The sequence below is a fragment of the Dicentrarchus labrax genome, unplaced genomic scaffold (assembly GCF_905237075.1).
Source record: "Dicentrarchus labrax unplaced genomic scaffold, dlabrax2021, whole genome shotgun sequence".
NCBI classification, from domain to species: Eukaryota; Metazoa; Chordata; class Actinopteri; family Moronidae; genus Dicentrarchus; species Dicentrarchus labrax.
The window spans coordinates 9,906,088-9,922,567 of record NW_026136717.1 but is presented as its reverse complement, the minus strand read 5'-3'; the positions used below and the strand labels follow the sequence as shown (position 1 = coordinate 9,922,567).

Sequence of the window (16,480 nt, the reverse complement as noted above, 5' to 3'; positions counted from 1 at the left end):
GCCTTTACTTGCTAATCAAAGCTGATCAAACATGTAACATAAGCCTGCAGTCAGCTCCTCCAGTCTGAGGCAGTGTCTCGCTAGATTAAACATGTAATCAGCTTCACCAGAATTTAAGTCTACGTGCAGTTAGCTCTGTAGGTATTGTGACACCAGGCTGCACCAAATATAGTTAATATCTAACTGTTGGCAGCACCACCAGTAAGAGCTAATATATTACCAGAAGACTCACTCCAGGTTCTGTCCAACACCGCAATGTTGATATGAATTTTAAAAAGGCCCTGAAGATCTATTTTCTCATTAAGCGTTTTAAAAGGAGTGATGGGGTCCTAAGAGAGCACAACAATTTCCCAAGTTAAAAAAATGTTGATGTCATATATTTCTGTGCATCTGTCAAGTTTATCATCATTTGAATTGAAATGTGATGACAGCAGGGGGGGGGTTGTTTGCTCATGTCCTTGCACTGTCAATCAAATGGGATCAAACTACACCCACATAGTCCTGACGAGGCAGATTAGCTGAGATTTGTTTGTTAAACTTTCAATAAACAATAATAAGTAAGATGTTTTCCCAAAATCTGAACTTTGACCATTGCTGTTTTTTTTCAGTCATGAATATTTAATGTTACAGAGAAATACTAAAATGTGAAGTTTTCAGACGTTTTAAGGTACTCTCTGTAACAGAAAATTCTTTATAGAGTCATACCTATTTTTATCCAAATGTGTCATTAATAACCCAGTTTTCACTTTTTGTCATTGCACAACCATCTTAGGTCCAGGTTACTCTCCATGGGGATCATTTGGAAACATAAACAGGGTTAATTTAATAATCTGGCTTCAGGAGGCGTTAAAGAATGTTTTGCCCCCGGGGACGTGTCATACAGCTCTCATTGTTTCCAAGTTATGTAGGTCACTAAGTGAATTATATAGATGTTATCACTGATTGTGTGAGGTTCTGTATACAGCTGTCCGGCATCAGACCATTTAACAACTTCTTCCCTATCAAGTACATAATTATGGCAATCAATCTGGCTCTCGGACTATACAAAAAAAACTCCCCCACATCATAAAATCCTGTGTTTCATTTGTGATGAACTTGACTATTAAGTCCTGACTATTAAGATTTTGGCTATATGATAATTACTCAAGAAAGCATGACAGTATGCTTCGCCATCCATCATGTCTGACAGATTCTAAGAAGGTTGAGAAGTATAACATGTCTCGGCCAAGGACTACAGTTGGGTGTTGGTTTACAGTTTTCGTTCCTTGGAGATGTGTGTAATATCACCTTGGCATTTGTCGCTTTTAGCCTCCCACCCCACCATCCGCCGCTCGTTCTCTCCCTCTCTTGACTGCTTGGGCAGCGGCCATAAACAAGTCAATCTCAACACATTGGATTAGATTTATCCGCTTAAGATAGATTGTTATCCCAAAGAGCGTGAGTCTCGCTTGATGGGGAAATTAATTTTACGATGACTGGTTTACTTGATCAGGGTTGTGGGGGAGGTGGGGACTATAAATGTATCAACTCTGGGGCGTCAGGAGCTGAAAAGAACAGTCCTTGTTTTTGATTCAGATAAGTTTCTCTCTTCTCCTCAGTATTATACATGGTGTTGTCTTTAGGTCGCAGAAACTAGAGTAATGACTCGACTGACAGTCATTTGTAAAGCGCCAGCAACTTGTCAAGGGTGAAAAGGCCTGCACCTCCAGCTATAGGAAGATTGACAGTGAAAGATATCGTATTTTTGCGTCTGTCTGTCTAATATTAAATGTGAAATTGACAGTTTTGTATGAAGAATTATAAATAGGCTGACTGATCAGAAGTACAGAGCAACTTATCCAGAACTGAAATGCTATCCATGAAGGAGAAAACCCCTTCTAAAATAGCTGTCAGCCCTCCCAAATCTTAAGTGTTAAACTGATACGGCAGTTATTGGATTGAGTTACAATGGAACTGACCTCAGCCTATTGAGCAACAAAACCCAGTCTGAGCCCAATCCTTAGTGTAAATTCATCTGACAAGCATTACTTAAATGCCCCTTTCAGCAGACTAAAAGCAAACCTCTTTTCTTGCAACTTAAAGAACAAGTTGATTGATTTTCTACCTGTCTTGCCTGTCTGTTTCTGAACCAGACAGGTTAAAGCTGATATACAACAGAGAAGTATGACTTTAAGAAGGACTTTTATCCCCACTGAGATAAACATGTACCCTTTAAAATGAAATCCTACCAGATCTCAAAATGGATTTGCTTTATACAGTTACCTGAATAGTCCACACGGCCACCACTAAAGACAGTGCTGAGAGAAACTGTATCATTTAAGTTCAAGGGATCCACCAATTCTAGCACCATCCAACAAAGAGGCTGTCAAGGACTGAGCTTGTGTTAAAAAGTCTTGGATGGCGTTTTTAAACAAGACTACAGCCATGCAAGGGCTCAGTGAGGCTGTACTTAGGCACAGTAGTGCTAAATGCTAATGTGAGCAGGCATAGCATTTAATGTGTTCACCGTATTTTTTTTCATGTTACCATTCGCTAATTAGCATTAAAAACAAAGCACAGCTGGAGTCTGATGGGAATGTCATTAGTTTTGCAGGTGGTCTTAAACCAAAGTATTGAACAAACTGATTGACCTGATGATGGCGCTAGAAGAAAAGTCAGGGGATCACCAAAGTTATTACCATTCGTCTTGAAAAGGACATGAATGTATGTTCCAAAAAGTTATTGAAATTCTTCCTCTGGGCACCATGAATGTCTATATGCTTGACAATAAACAGCACAATATTTAAATATCCAAGGTGACAGTGATATGTAACTGCTAATGAATACTAAAACGAACTAAATTCATCATTTAATATTGCATTCAAATTATTCTTTGGCAGCCTGTGGGACAACCCACTACCATTGTTCATGAAAAGAAAAAAAACTAATCAAAATAAATGAGAATATTCAATGCTAATTAGTTTTGTAAAGTCAGAATAGTCCCCAAAGATTTACTGTGTAGGCAGGTACACAGAGAAACACATACATCAAAAGATTTGCTTACATTATTCATCCAAAGCAAATGCATATTGAAACTGTATAACCTTTAGCAACACTAGCTGCATTTGCATTGTATTTACATAGTAAATGTCAATCAGTGATACACTTTGCATGACCCCACACACGTATGAATGTAAACCATCCCGTGGCAATATATCAAACACTGTTGGCTCACATAATAGTAATGTGTTGCCATTGTCCTACAACAAAGAAAACATGTGCCAAGTGAGATTTTATTATTAATTTAAACGGCCCTCCTACTGTCAGGAGTATTAATAGGCAAACTTGCGGCATGTGGGAATGCTGTATCTCAGTCCGGCACAGAGGTTTTCTCAGTCTTGGATCCTTCTTATTGAAGGACAGTTGGTTTATAGACGACCGTGTCCTGCTGGGCGACACGAGTTCAGCCATGATAGGCCAGCAAGGCAGGCTCTTGATAAATCCAACCCTTGCCGCCATTTATCAACAAGTGCTGCTGGATTACTGTTAGAGCTGGTGCCAAGAATATGAAAGCACAAGGTTGGATGCAGAGCAGAATTGTAAATCAAATAACTAGTGTCATCCAATTATATTCAAAGATCATGAATACAGGTGACGGATTTTGGAAAAAGGAGCTCCCTATAGTCATGCATTGAAAGTGAATGTCAGCAGAAGCTAAAGGACTGAAATCATTTTCTTAAAGAGTACTGAGATTTATCAACCAAAATATTCAGTGTTTGGATGTGCTGGGAATGGCATAGCTTCGTCACAACCAAAACAGCGTTCCAACCCTCAGCCTTCACCCTTACTCCTGATAAATAAGAATATTTTCCAAATAATTGCATTGGTGAAAGTCAGATAATCAGATCATTTGTGATTTACAGTACACTGTGCCTCTAGACACAACGAGCTATCACTCCCACAATGCTTTCTCACAGCCAGCAGTCGAGGGCAATAGTTCACATAACAGTAATTTCATCAAGTTTCTCTATTGTTCATTGTCACAAAACCAACACTTTCTTTTGGCCTATAAATCGACATGCGGAGGCTGTATCAAATTCTGCCCTTAGAAAATGGAGCTCTCTGTATAATTTGCAGGTATAAATCACCATCACTGTTACTCAATCAGATACATGACATGTCTGAGTGCAGGTAAGAAAACAGATCTGCTGACTGCAGTAGTCTGTCTCTCTGTCTCTAAGACTACTATTGTTGGATGCTAGATGTTTGTGTCTGCAGGGCTAGGTTGTTCATCAGAAGGTTTGGGTTGCTGCCACAAAAGCAACTTTTCTCAAAACACAATTGGTCATAGTCATCTGTCTCCCCAGGCCATTATTTTTCTGTAGCCCTACATCAGAGGACCGTGCACTTGAGTGTGTTATCAGGAGCAATATTGTCCCTTTATGCACTGTTGTGGACCATTATGTCTATTCTGTGATGTGGAAGTGAATGAATCACGCCTTGGAATCATTAAATGAAATGTGTGATCATTCTTTACACCTGGGTTATAGAGGTTATTGCCCAACTTGGCTGCTTTAACAGGCTGACCTTGGAGAATAATGTATGTGAAGGCAGCTTCTGTGCCTACGTAAAGAAGCAATGCCTTTGGTAAAAATAAACAAAATGGCAGATGATATGCCTCCCCAATAGACACGCACGCACACACATTCGAGTACAGTCTGACAACAAAATCAATATAGTATCCCTCCAGGGGCTTATAGTGTGTCTGTGGCTCGCAGCGATAAGTTTGTAGTGACTTTATTGTACATGATGACTTTTGGTTTTTTTGGGGCTGACATCACCCGAAACCATGAAGTGCATGTGTGCCAGGCGTCACCTCTGACCTGCCCACATGTAGAAAGTAACTAAATCCCTTTGCTCGAGTCCTGTACTTAAGTACAATCCTGAGGTAATTTTTTATATGTATTTCAGTTATATTGTACTTTATACTCACTTATCTAGATTTCAGAGGGAAACATTGTCACTTTTTACTCTTATACTTAACAGCTATAGCGCAGAGATTTTCAAATTAAGATGTTAAACCCTATTATGAGCATATAAATAAGTGCATTTTTATAGTGTATAAAATAGGTAGCTGCTGCCTGCATGTTATTGCATCAGTAATAAGCATAGAGTATAATATATAGCCTAATAATGTATAATTGACAAAAGGCCATTTTGCCTGCATAGTGAGTATTTAATTTCACATTATACTTAACGTAAATTTTACAGAGAATACTTTAATACTTTTGTGTGTGTGTTTCTGTATTTGTAATGGAATATTTTTACATTTTGGTATTTATTTAAGTAAGGTGTCTGGGTACTATTTCCACCACTGATGGCGACCCACTCGCGCACATAGAACACACATAAATCATTCTGATGGGCCTCTATTCACACATTTTCATCAGTTCTTCTTCTGAGCTGCTCCATGACATTCATTTGGTTGGATTATTGATATACAGGTACAGTAGGTGTTTACTATCCTCCCTCGTGATAACACAGCTGAAGCTCTATAATAACTAACATAGGCAGACACACACCCAACCACTCATACACACCCACACCCACGCACGCAGACACACACACACACACACACACACACACTCCCACGACTCTCTTCAACACAAATCTTTCAGCTGAAATAGCCATGTCCAAGTGCACATTCCAGCAGTGGACAGTGTGTGTGTGTGTGTGTGTGTGTGTGGAGGGGAGGCGGGGGGAGATCCAGGAGAATTGGGAAAGTGGGACCTCGTTAAGTGACGTCACCCCTCCTACACACCTCTCTCTCTCTCTCTCTCTCTCTCGTTTTTTTCTCTGCCTGGGGTTTTAGTCCGTGCTTGGGTCTCGGCAAAGAGAGAAAGAGACAGACAGACAGACTGACTGACAGACAGACACACAGAGAGAGAGAGAGAGTGAGTGAGAGAAGGAGAGAGAGAGAGAGGGAGAGAGAGAGAGGGAGAGCGAACGCAAGGGGGCTGTGTGTCCCAGCCACACCGCACTCTTCAAACACAACCACAGTCTCGCCACGTTCAATTCAATGAAGATCTAACGAGCACCAACACAGACAGACCCAAAGCAGAGAATACAGAACACGCGCGCTCCACGTGCGTGTTTCCTTCCTCCTATCGCCGCGATCGATCGGTTCACGCGCTACAGACGGACAACTCGCGGAAAGAAGCGAAATAAGAGCGAACAAACCGGGGGGGGGACAACAACAACAACAACAAGAAGAAGAACCTGAGGACGGATTTCTTTCCTCCGCGTTATTTTTATTTCCTCCCGGACTCGGCTGTCATTACTGGATGTAACAAACAACAACAAAAAACAACCCAAAAAAAAGAAAAAAAAAACTCTCGACTTGTCTTTCCGAAGAAGAAAAAAAAAAAAAGAGAGAGAGGAGAGACTGAGTTTCAAACTGGCCACAAAATGGTGATAAGGTAAGATTGTTTGACAAGCCTGTGAGTTTTTTTGGAGAGGGTTAGCCTGCTGAAGTCGCTGCCGCAGTGATTTCAGGTGTGCGTATAGAGCCTTCGTGAAGTTGCCTCAAACATGTTAGCTGGAGGCAGTGCTACATGTTTGTTCTGGGTTCATTCTCCTAATGCTGGCTGGCGTGTGTCGGTGTACAGCCGCTCTCTTTATGTGTCCATCATTTTGCTTTACGCACAGTTTTTGTTTTTGTGAATGCGCGCAAGCTTGGATACAGTAGCCTTCTCGGAGCCACGGTACAGCAAATGTATAATGGCATAAAAAACAAACAAACAAAAAAAAAACCCTTCATCAAATGGTTTAATTTCTCTATTGGACGTGTACCTGCACGTAAACTTCACATCGGTGAATGTGCAGGTAGAATGTTTTTGTCACGGTGTGCGGATGGGTTATGTTGAGGTTTGGAGAGGCGATCGCTGTCAAAAATCTGTATGATTTTCAATAATCATAACGATCACCACTCCGGAATAGATCTATTTTAAACGAGTGCGTTAATGTTGTACTTTGGGTGAGGCTGCTGTTGATTAGTTGCCCTTTATGTTGCGATAAATAAGAGAACCGTGGGGCTCATACATGGTATTTTAAGCTCACTTTAAGATGTGGCGCTGTCATGTAAGTATAGATGATTGAGCGGACCCGTTTAGAGTTGTGGGAGCCTTTTTCCCAGCGACCCGATTGTGAAGATTTTTTTTTTTTTTCAAAGTGCATTTCTGCAACTCTCTAGAGATCCCTCATCTTTATCCGTCTTATTTTTAGAACACATTCTTCATTTTTCGCGGGGGTTTAAAGTTGACGGTGCCTTTTAAAGAGCTCACATGTTAAAAATAAATAAATATTAGCGAGGCAGGCAGGCAGGCAGTCAGAGTCAGTCACGCAACCATTCTGTCAATCAGGTGAAAGTGAACCTTTATTTCCAGTAGAGCTGTGCACACCACCTGTGCTCAGTGTTCCAGTTGGGCCACTAGGGGACTCATTCTCTCCAGTCAGTGAGGGGGAATGCAGTAGAGAGGGGCTGCAAGGCATGAAGAAGGGATTTTAGGTTACCAATGCTAAGACCCCATTCATCCCAAGTTTTTCAATTGCAACATATAGGCGTAGTAGGTCTAGTGGTTGCCAAAGCTCACAAAATAACTGGTTATGTACCATCGGCTTGTTTAAAATTAAGACTTTGTAATCTGCAGTTAATGTTAGGAGGCATTTTGGTGTAAAAAAAAAAAAAAAATGCATGTGTAGCTTTAAAAAAAAAAAAAAAAGAGGGCCATAAGCGTTGTAATATAGTGCTGTCTGAGCCTAATGAAAGGGCAGTGATTGAAGGCGGAGTAGGCTAGTGAGGTGTTTGAATTGCCAGTGAGTGTGTGTGTTTAAGCATGCAAATTAGTGTACATGTGTGTTTGCTCAGGCAATTCCCAGTTTATAGCCAGTAAGCACTAAAGGAGAGCTCACCCCAGCACCTCCACTGTCTTACATGTTTTACAGTTCCCAGCTCAAACAATTAGCACTTCGGCCAATTTTGACACAGCGCAATTAAGGCTGTCACCACACGTTCGATTTCCAATTTTGCTGTTTGCGACAGCGGCACTCAAAAGAGGAGACAAAATGGATATGCACTAAAAGGTGGTGCTCGTCTAAAGTGCTGCTATCCAAAGTCGCTGAAGGGAGCAAAGTGTCTCAGTCATGGAAAAAGCGGCACTGACGCAGCCATCTTCTCTCAAACCCTCGTCCTTCACTAAATGACATTTTAAAAAACCTGTGAAATAATGTATAGCTTTTTTGTGGAAAAACCTTGATGCAAATTTATGAAAAGCTTATTCTGTATTATAGTAACTAAAGGAAATGAAAGGAAAAATGAGTCAAGCTTTTCTGTGTTATTCACCTCTGTGTGTGTGTGTGTGTGTGTGTGTGTGTGTGTGTGAGAGAGAGAGAGAGAGAGAGAGAGAGAGAGAGAGAGAGAGAGAGGGAGAGAGAGACAGAAGGATACAAACAGTTCATGGCATGTAAGCTATTAAATTGAAAAATGATATAAGGGTTTAGAAAGTGTCTATAAGGGAGTTGGGCCATTTCTGTGTGCCTGCTGATGTACTTTCTCTCCAGTTTTTTTGTGCCTGAAGCACATTTAGAAATCATATCCCACATTTTTGACAGTGTCTAGGAGGGACAACGGGGTGTTTCCCAGAATGAATGTTAGAGAGAAGTCAACAATGTCTTTCAGATGCCCTTTTTGTTTGCTTTATTTCTCCAATGTACACCCACCTGGCAATGTGTTCTTACAAGTGCCACTACGTATGTGTGTTAAACGTTAAGCTCATAGATATAAGCTCATTGACAGCAGTGCATTTAATGTACCAGGCATATTGAAAGACTACAGGGAGCTTTCAGCATTTCTTTATCAGAGTCCCTCTTCGGCACAGAGCCAAGCCCTCTTACAAACAAGTGTGCCTGCACCTCACAGTCCCATTGTCTTAGCACAGCCAAGTAGCTCTGACTCACTGGTTTATTTTCAAGAGCGGGCAAAAAAAGAGCGAGAAAAAAAAAAAAGAAAGTTTGTTTTCTATCAGTGTGTATGTGTGCCTATTGCCCGTGTGTGAGCACTACTTCAGGAATTCCAAGGCCGGGGCCCCTATTACGAGTGTGGAATGAGAAATCAACACTTACATTACAAAAATGGATACGTAAACATTGAGGCCACAATTATCAGGCGCCGTGGTGTTGGAACTGGAGGAGATGGAGTGCCAATAGGTCTGTTAGCAATCACCCCCCTCACTGCCTGCCCTCTGTAATCCAGTGGGTGTATTCTAGCTTATTTTGTGCCAGCAACAGCCCTTAACAACTACCCACTGACTGGCAGGCTGGCTGGCTAGCTGGCAGGGTGGGTGGTTGGCGGATGCAGGGGAAGTTTGAATGGTAGAGGTCATATAGGAGGGAGAAAAAAGGCAGGAGGGTAGCGAGGTGTAAGTGCCTTGTGCTGTTTCAGTGTTGGTATGTGTGTATATGGATGTACGTGCGTGCAACTCAAGCATTTTGTACATCTTGCAGTTTAGTTTTTTCTCATGTTCATCAACCGGTGCGTGTGCCTGTGCGTCAGGGGCCTCCAGCCGACTACAAACCCACTTCACAGAGGCCAGCTTGATGCATTGTGACAAATGAGAAAGCAGTTTGATTTCGCACAACACTGAGCCGCACTCCAGCATAATGAAGTGATCATGACTTTACCCTTGGTTCACTTTGGCCCTGGTCCCGCTGTGTTTTTCCCCTCTATTCAATCGCTTCACTCACTTATTTACTTGGCAAGCATTTCCTCCCGTAACCTCTAGTACTGCATAACTAGCGTCAAGGGTGGGTTGCTTGATAAAAACCACCGCTACGGGGCATTGGTTTTACACATAGGGGAACGCTAGCAGTTTTTATTGATATTCAAGTTGCCACTGGGTTGGAATAATAAGAAGCCTATTTTCACGCCCAGGCAAAATCACCTCTACTGTCCATCAACCTGTCAGGGCAGAAAGCTGAGGCGTAAATATTATTTGGCAGCGGAGGAGCACAGGGCTATAGCTGAGCTTGTTATTTCCGGTTTGCTCATTCTCTCACTATTTCTATTTCTCATATTGTTATGTCTTCCTCTCTGCCTCTAATTCATCTCATCAAAAGAAAAAGAAAAAATGTCCCTGCCTTTTTCCATCCTTTCATCTTGATTTAAGAACATGTATCTCTGTCAGTGAAATTGACTTGTATGTATTCTAACACACAAAGCACAGTGTCACTTCCAGCACGGTTCAACTTAGTGTCGGGAACGACGCGGAATGCACTGCCTACAGGCTCTGCCTCCAGGCTTTGCGTACAGGGGGAGTACCGATGTGTCAGAAACAAGGAGGACTGCCCTCTCCGCCGCAGCTGTCCTTTGCTTGCAGATTGGGTTTCAGGAGATATGATGGATGCCAAACGCCTGTAGCCAGTTGTGAAGACGGAGGAGGAGGGGGTGCGCTGGTATGGATTTGGATCGGGGTCAGTGGCACTGGCAGAGGATTGGAATTCTGCCCTTGACCTCCATTTTGGATCATCCCACATCTAGCCACTAACAGCCTATCGCTTTTAGCACTTTGAGAGAGTTAGGACTAATTAGACTAAAACTAAAGACTGCAAGTGAAATATGATAATTCTGGTTTCAAATATTGTGAGAATGAAAGTGATGAGGTATAAAGGCGTAGCTTGGTGATATTTTTTTAAAAAGACTTCAGTCTGATTGTGTTGCAACCAAAAACATTATTTCTTTTTATGCCCTTCCCATTGTCTCATTTTCTCTTATCTTAATTTTGGGAAAGGCTGAGAGCAGAATCCACTGAGGTTCATTTGAATAACTGGCGGAATGAGGAAATAAAAGCTGGGGGAAGAAATAGAAGTGGCGGTCGGCTCTGCGCATTCATGTCACACAGCTTTATCAAATTATTCCACAATAGCAGCCACACAAGTGATGGAATTTCAATTAAAGTATGACAGTTTTAGAATTTGTTTCTGCTCGAAGGAGAGCTAGTGGGGGTTGTTTTTCATGGGCTGGGAGACGAGGGAGTGGACGGCAGGCAGGGTCTTGTACAGGAGACATATTTTCCAGTCTATATTCTCCATCTATCCACCTCCCTTCTTACCCCCCCCCATCCTCCATCAAAAGGGAATGACTTAGCTGAAACACTTTTTGTTCAGAGGCACTCTGCGGTTAGAGCCTGGAGCCGGGCAAAAATGGGGTGTTATGATAAAGGTCTTTGCGACAAGAAGTCAAAAATGGAGTCTTTAGTTGATAGGCTCTTTCCAAGAACAATTACGCTACCTGCTGCGCCAAATAGAAGGTTGCAGGAGATAAGTGCAAGGGAGGGGTGCTCAGCTCAGACTGGTGGCTAGCTCGTAAACTGGGAAAGAGCAACGTATATACGACCCTCAGGAACCGTAAACTGTTTCGGGGCTTGTAACACACGCAAGCTCACACACTAGTGCACATACGCACACCTCAAAAATGAGCAGATACACACAGAACAACTGTGAAAGACATAGATGATAGTTCTATCATGAAAATGATAGAACTAATCCTAAGAACAGACAAAACATATAGGGTTTGTTGCTGCAGCAGCTCGGCATAAAGTTATGTGCATAAAATAAACCTAAATGAAGACCTAACTTTTAACTTTAATGATGCTTGAGAACAAAGGTGATTGCTATTTACATTTGTTGTCCATTTGCATTTCTCTCCCACTGGAATTGGCAAAAGGGAGAAAATTCCATTAAAAAGTGCAGTGACATTGCCACATAGCAATTTCACGAATGAGGAATGCATTTAATAGTGGATGGATTTTTCGTGATTTGGAAGGGTTTCCCCAATTTGTGCCATAATTCTTGAAGTGACACGTGTTGTAATGGGATCCAGCGCCTCCAATCCGCTCACAGCGTCTGGCCCCCACATGTCCACAGGGAGATGTTTTAACATGTATGGATCTCTCAAAAGCAAAGTCAGAAATAATTTTTAAATGAAATAATAATTAACTGATCAGCATCAACAATGCATACATATCTGTTCTTTATTATTCCTCATTTATCCACTATTTTAAATTCAAATCTAAATTCCTGCATCACTGCAAGGTTAGGAGTCAATGTTTAAATTCTGTGTAACCCCGGCATTCTCTCTCTGCTCAATCTGCAATTATAGCTAGCTGCTTTGAAGAAGCCAGGCGGAACTAAAATGACTTTTCATGTCCGGTATAATGACTGCCATTTGGAAGCAGGCATGGAGAGAGAGGGCGAGAGAGATAGAGCAACAGAGGAGAGAGTGAAAAGTGATGGAGGGAGGGGCAGAAGGAGGGAGAAAGGGGAACAATCAGTGGATGAAAATGGCTTAGGTCACCTCTGGTTCTGACCAGACAGCCCAAACCAATGGCCTTTCCCTCTGTCGTTCGTAGCAGATGAATCTACCACATTTTAGTCCTTTTCTTCCCTCCCCTTGCTGCTCACCAAAACTTTCACCCTCTTCTCCCTCTGTCTCCATCTTTCCTGCCATTGGTCTCCATTCATTTGCCATCAATGGAAGCTTAGCAGCTTTAAGGTGGATTACAAGATGAATAGCACAGAGCGAGGCGCCGTATATTCTCTTTAGGGTGGGCCACTACTGCCAAAGGCCAGAGTTGAGTGCCGTCACCTGGGCTAGCAGCTGGCTATCTTTTACACTTCACTCACTAATGAGGCCAGACAGTTGGGGCTGAAGTTATAGCGCAGGCTGGATGCTGTGTTGGTAATCTATTATTTAGACTCTCGTGGGGAGGCTAGTCTCAAGAATTTCATGCATGCATTTTGCAAAGCAAATGGTAGCCCGAGGGGAATACAGAGCTCTGTGTGTGTGGGAAAAAAAATGAGCGAGTATTAGGCATTAATGTGAGTTGCAGTGTTTCCTTGTCCTGCCTATTTCAAACCTGCCAAGACCTGAAAGGAAACTTTTGGGTATTTTGTCATTTTTTTCATCATACTAGAAAAGGAATGTTGCTCATGCAGATGTGCTTCAGTGGTGCTGGCATTGCTGACAACTTCATCCAGTGCATGAGTATTCTTCGTCTTTTTCATTCAGTGTTTCTTCCCTTCTTCCTTCCTTCCTTCCTTTATTTCTTTCCTCGTTGTGATATTTTATGGATGACAGATGAAGGTTGTGCTTGCGTCTTCAAACAACCGACATAGAAGAACGGGTATATCTTTCCGTTCCCTTTTCATGTATATTTTAGGGACTATTTCAGAAGGGTTTCGGAGCGTTGCATCACACTGTTATAGATAACACAGCACAGACAGGACTTGTTTATATTTAGTCAGGCTAGAAAACTATGGAGCACATGACCCCACCAATGTATTTATAGAATAATACCAATGTTTAGATTTCCTTGGGTATCGTTTAAAGCATGCATTTCCCAACAGTCATTTACACTGAGCATCCAAACATTAGAGAAGTAATCTGGCCTGGTACCAGTCACAAAATCAGCGAATAAGTCTATGAGGCGTCAGTATCCACTAACTTTTACAGCCCTATGAACCCATTTGGCAATTAACTATATTTGGACCTGTGTATACGCAAATCTACTGGGAGATGAGATGGCAACAGTTAAACATAGAAAGGCAGTTTTAGCTGGAGCTCTTTAGCAGACTTGGGTTACTCTTAAATGAAGTTCATACAAAATGGTTCAAGATACCACAAATAGCTCGGAGTTATACGCGGCATAAATAAGCTACACATACCAAAGCCCATGAAGTCACCAAGTTATTTATGACCCCACAATGTCACGCAGATCCACACCATGATAATTTAATGTTGATATTTGCAGAGGCTTGAAAATGGCCATGTGACAAAGAGGCCTATCCACTCATCAGGTCATGAGAGAGTTAGGGTACAGTACGTACAGTCAGACAGTACCACAGTCCATACTCTAAACCACGTTATGCCATGCTATTCAATGATAAGTACTTTCAATGGCAAACCTGACAGCCATATACAAATATTGCAAGTGCAAACTTTGGAGAATACCATCAGCCATCCATGAAATCCCCGAAACCTACAGGGTAAAGCAAACTAGAATTTCTGTGACCTTTAATTCAAAGATTTTCCACTGAATTTCTCATGCTGTTCAAGGGAAGTCCATGTCAGGTGTAGGGCAGCGTAACCCAAGCTGCCACACTTAATCCCCCCACCTACCCCTACCTTGTCCTTGCATGTGTTCTCTCGTTGATCTACCCTAAAGAAACATTCCAGGAGAGTTTTAGAGTTGCTGTAACTGGACACCGCCAGGCCTTGTGTGTGAGATAGGGAGCGTTTGTACATGGGAATGGGAATGCCGGGGTACGGCCTTCTCTTTTTTCTAATCAGTGAAAGTTTATCACACCATGCTACTTGGGTTACAATATGTAAGCCAAGAAATAAGCCTGAGATCAGGTCCCTAGATAGCAAAGGCTAATATGAGGTTTGGTTTAAGACGGGATGACAACATCTTGGGCATGTGAGACTACAGCACAGGTATGATTTTGCAAAGACAGGTGATGGAATTATATGAAGGGATTAGAGAGAGTGGGAGGCTAACAGATATGTATACACATGATTATTGAGAGGGTGCTTTAGAGATAGGAATATATGAAAGATTCTGTAGATTGAAATATAGCCAAGGCAACAAAACAAACAACTGAAAGGTTGGTAGACAGAGAGACTTCTATGGACTCACACACCGAAGATATCTATGAAGTAACTTGTAAGATACACAAATGAATGGCTTGAAGTCAACTTTGGAGAACTACTGGAACCTTACCACCGTGACTGTAGCTGAAACTGAGATTAAGACTTACTGTGAAATGGCTAAATTTAAGTGTCACCCATATTTGATGGCCTGCCTCAGGTCTAGTTGAGGAAAAAGGTGTCAATTACAGTAATTAAAGTATTAAGCAAAAAGAAAGCTAATATCCATTTAAAAAATTAATAGATGGCCATTTAGCCATTGATGCTAACCGTCACCCCTCAAGCTTTAAATATTGCAAATGGATTTTCCTTTTGCCATAGCGGATTTTCATTCAGTCCAAGTGTGTGTGTGTGTGTGTGTGTGTGTGGTGTGTGTGTGTGTGTGTGTGTGTGTTTTTACAGTACTAGTCTCTTTGTGTCACAGTCTATAGAAAGGTTCATTTGGTAGCCATGAAAACACATTACAATGCTATTCCTTCCTTTCCCCTCCTTCTGCGCTCTCTCTCTCTCCTGTCTTCCCACCCTCTGCCGTTATTTGGAAACCTTCCCGACCGTCTATTGTGATAAGCTAAACACAAAGCTGTGAGGAGGATGTCCTGCACTAGCTGCTAGCCATATTGTTGTCTTGCTCCTCCGCTTGGACTGCCAGCCTGCATAACACTGCACCAGGGAATTAACCTCTGCTGCTGTTCCTTTCATATTGTATACATTTTTGCAACGGCCACTCCAACAGAGCTGCGAGGGGAAAAGTACTGTAAATGTTGCCAAATTACTGACAGCTTCTCTCGGGCCCAGCTGCATAAATACACAGTGAATGGGATAAACAGCTCAGTCTCCCCTTGCTTGTGGCTGCCTCTAGAGCAACCTTTACAGAAATAAAAGGGCATGACATTTTTTTTTTTTTTTAAAGACAACTTAGGTGACGTGAAAGTGGGAAGTGGAATAAAAAGGGAGAGTGTAGTTCAGTGAATGGGACATTACTACATTGTCACAGTTTGTGACCTTTTCTTATTTGTTCAGACAAGCCAGGGTTTCTCTCTGTCAAAATGGCCTACGCCGTTTGTAAGCGATTCCTCCCTTCCTGTCCTTTTTTTTTTAAATATCTGCCATCTGCAGTGACTGCATGACGCCACAGCTTCTGTGTCATCAGTGACAACGCTCACACATACACACACACACAGGGACAAGAGAGAGCAGTGAGGAAGAAAGAGGGAGACAGAAGAGGCAGTGAAAAAAAGAGCTCACTTCATCCTTTAATTGTGTCTCTGAATGTCCCAGTGGACTTCATTACCCAGGCATCCTAAGAAATCTCACTTGTTTGCTCTTGGAAACATGTAAAAAGCTTTGTAGTTCTTTTTATGTCTCTACAGCAGCATGAAGTGCTTCACTTGGGCCAGTCAAAATTTCTCTGTAGCACAGTCTGAGGCATATTTCAAGCAGTCAGTAAAGCCAAGGATCTCTTTGCAGTAAGAAAGTTTTGATGATTATGTGCTGAGCTAATGGATCTGATGGCTGCCCTCAGCAGGCCCTTAATGCCAATCTTTTACAGCAGCAGAATGAAGGACATTCTTATTTAACTAAAATAATTAAACTGTTAGTGAGTTATTTGACGAGAACAATGTACACATTATTTAAATTTGTCCATATTTTAGTAATGCTTCCAGACACAAAATAAACTTTCATCAGAGCTTTAAAAGTAAGCTAATTGTTAGTTGATAAAGTGGTAATTAAAAAAAA

At 41.8% G+C, this 16,480-nt stretch overlaps 1 protein-coding gene across 40 annotated transcripts in view; it reads left to right on the top strand.

Annotated features, from left to right (window-relative positions):
- LOC127379623 (receptor-type tyrosine-protein phosphatase delta) overlaps nucleotides 1-16,480 on the top strand; it is a 353,106-nt gene that overhangs the window by 219,859 nt on the left and 116,767 nt on the right. The window contains exon 1 of one of the 40 annotated variants that reach the window (XM_051429434.1): nucleotides 5,880-6,458. The exons of the other annotated variants lie outside the window; for them this stretch is intronic. The gene's annotated coding sequence lies outside the window, so the exon portion shown is untranslated. Of the gene's footprint in view, nucleotides 1-5,879; nucleotides 6,459-16,480 lie in introns of those variants that run through there. 40 annotated transcript variants of the gene reach the window in all.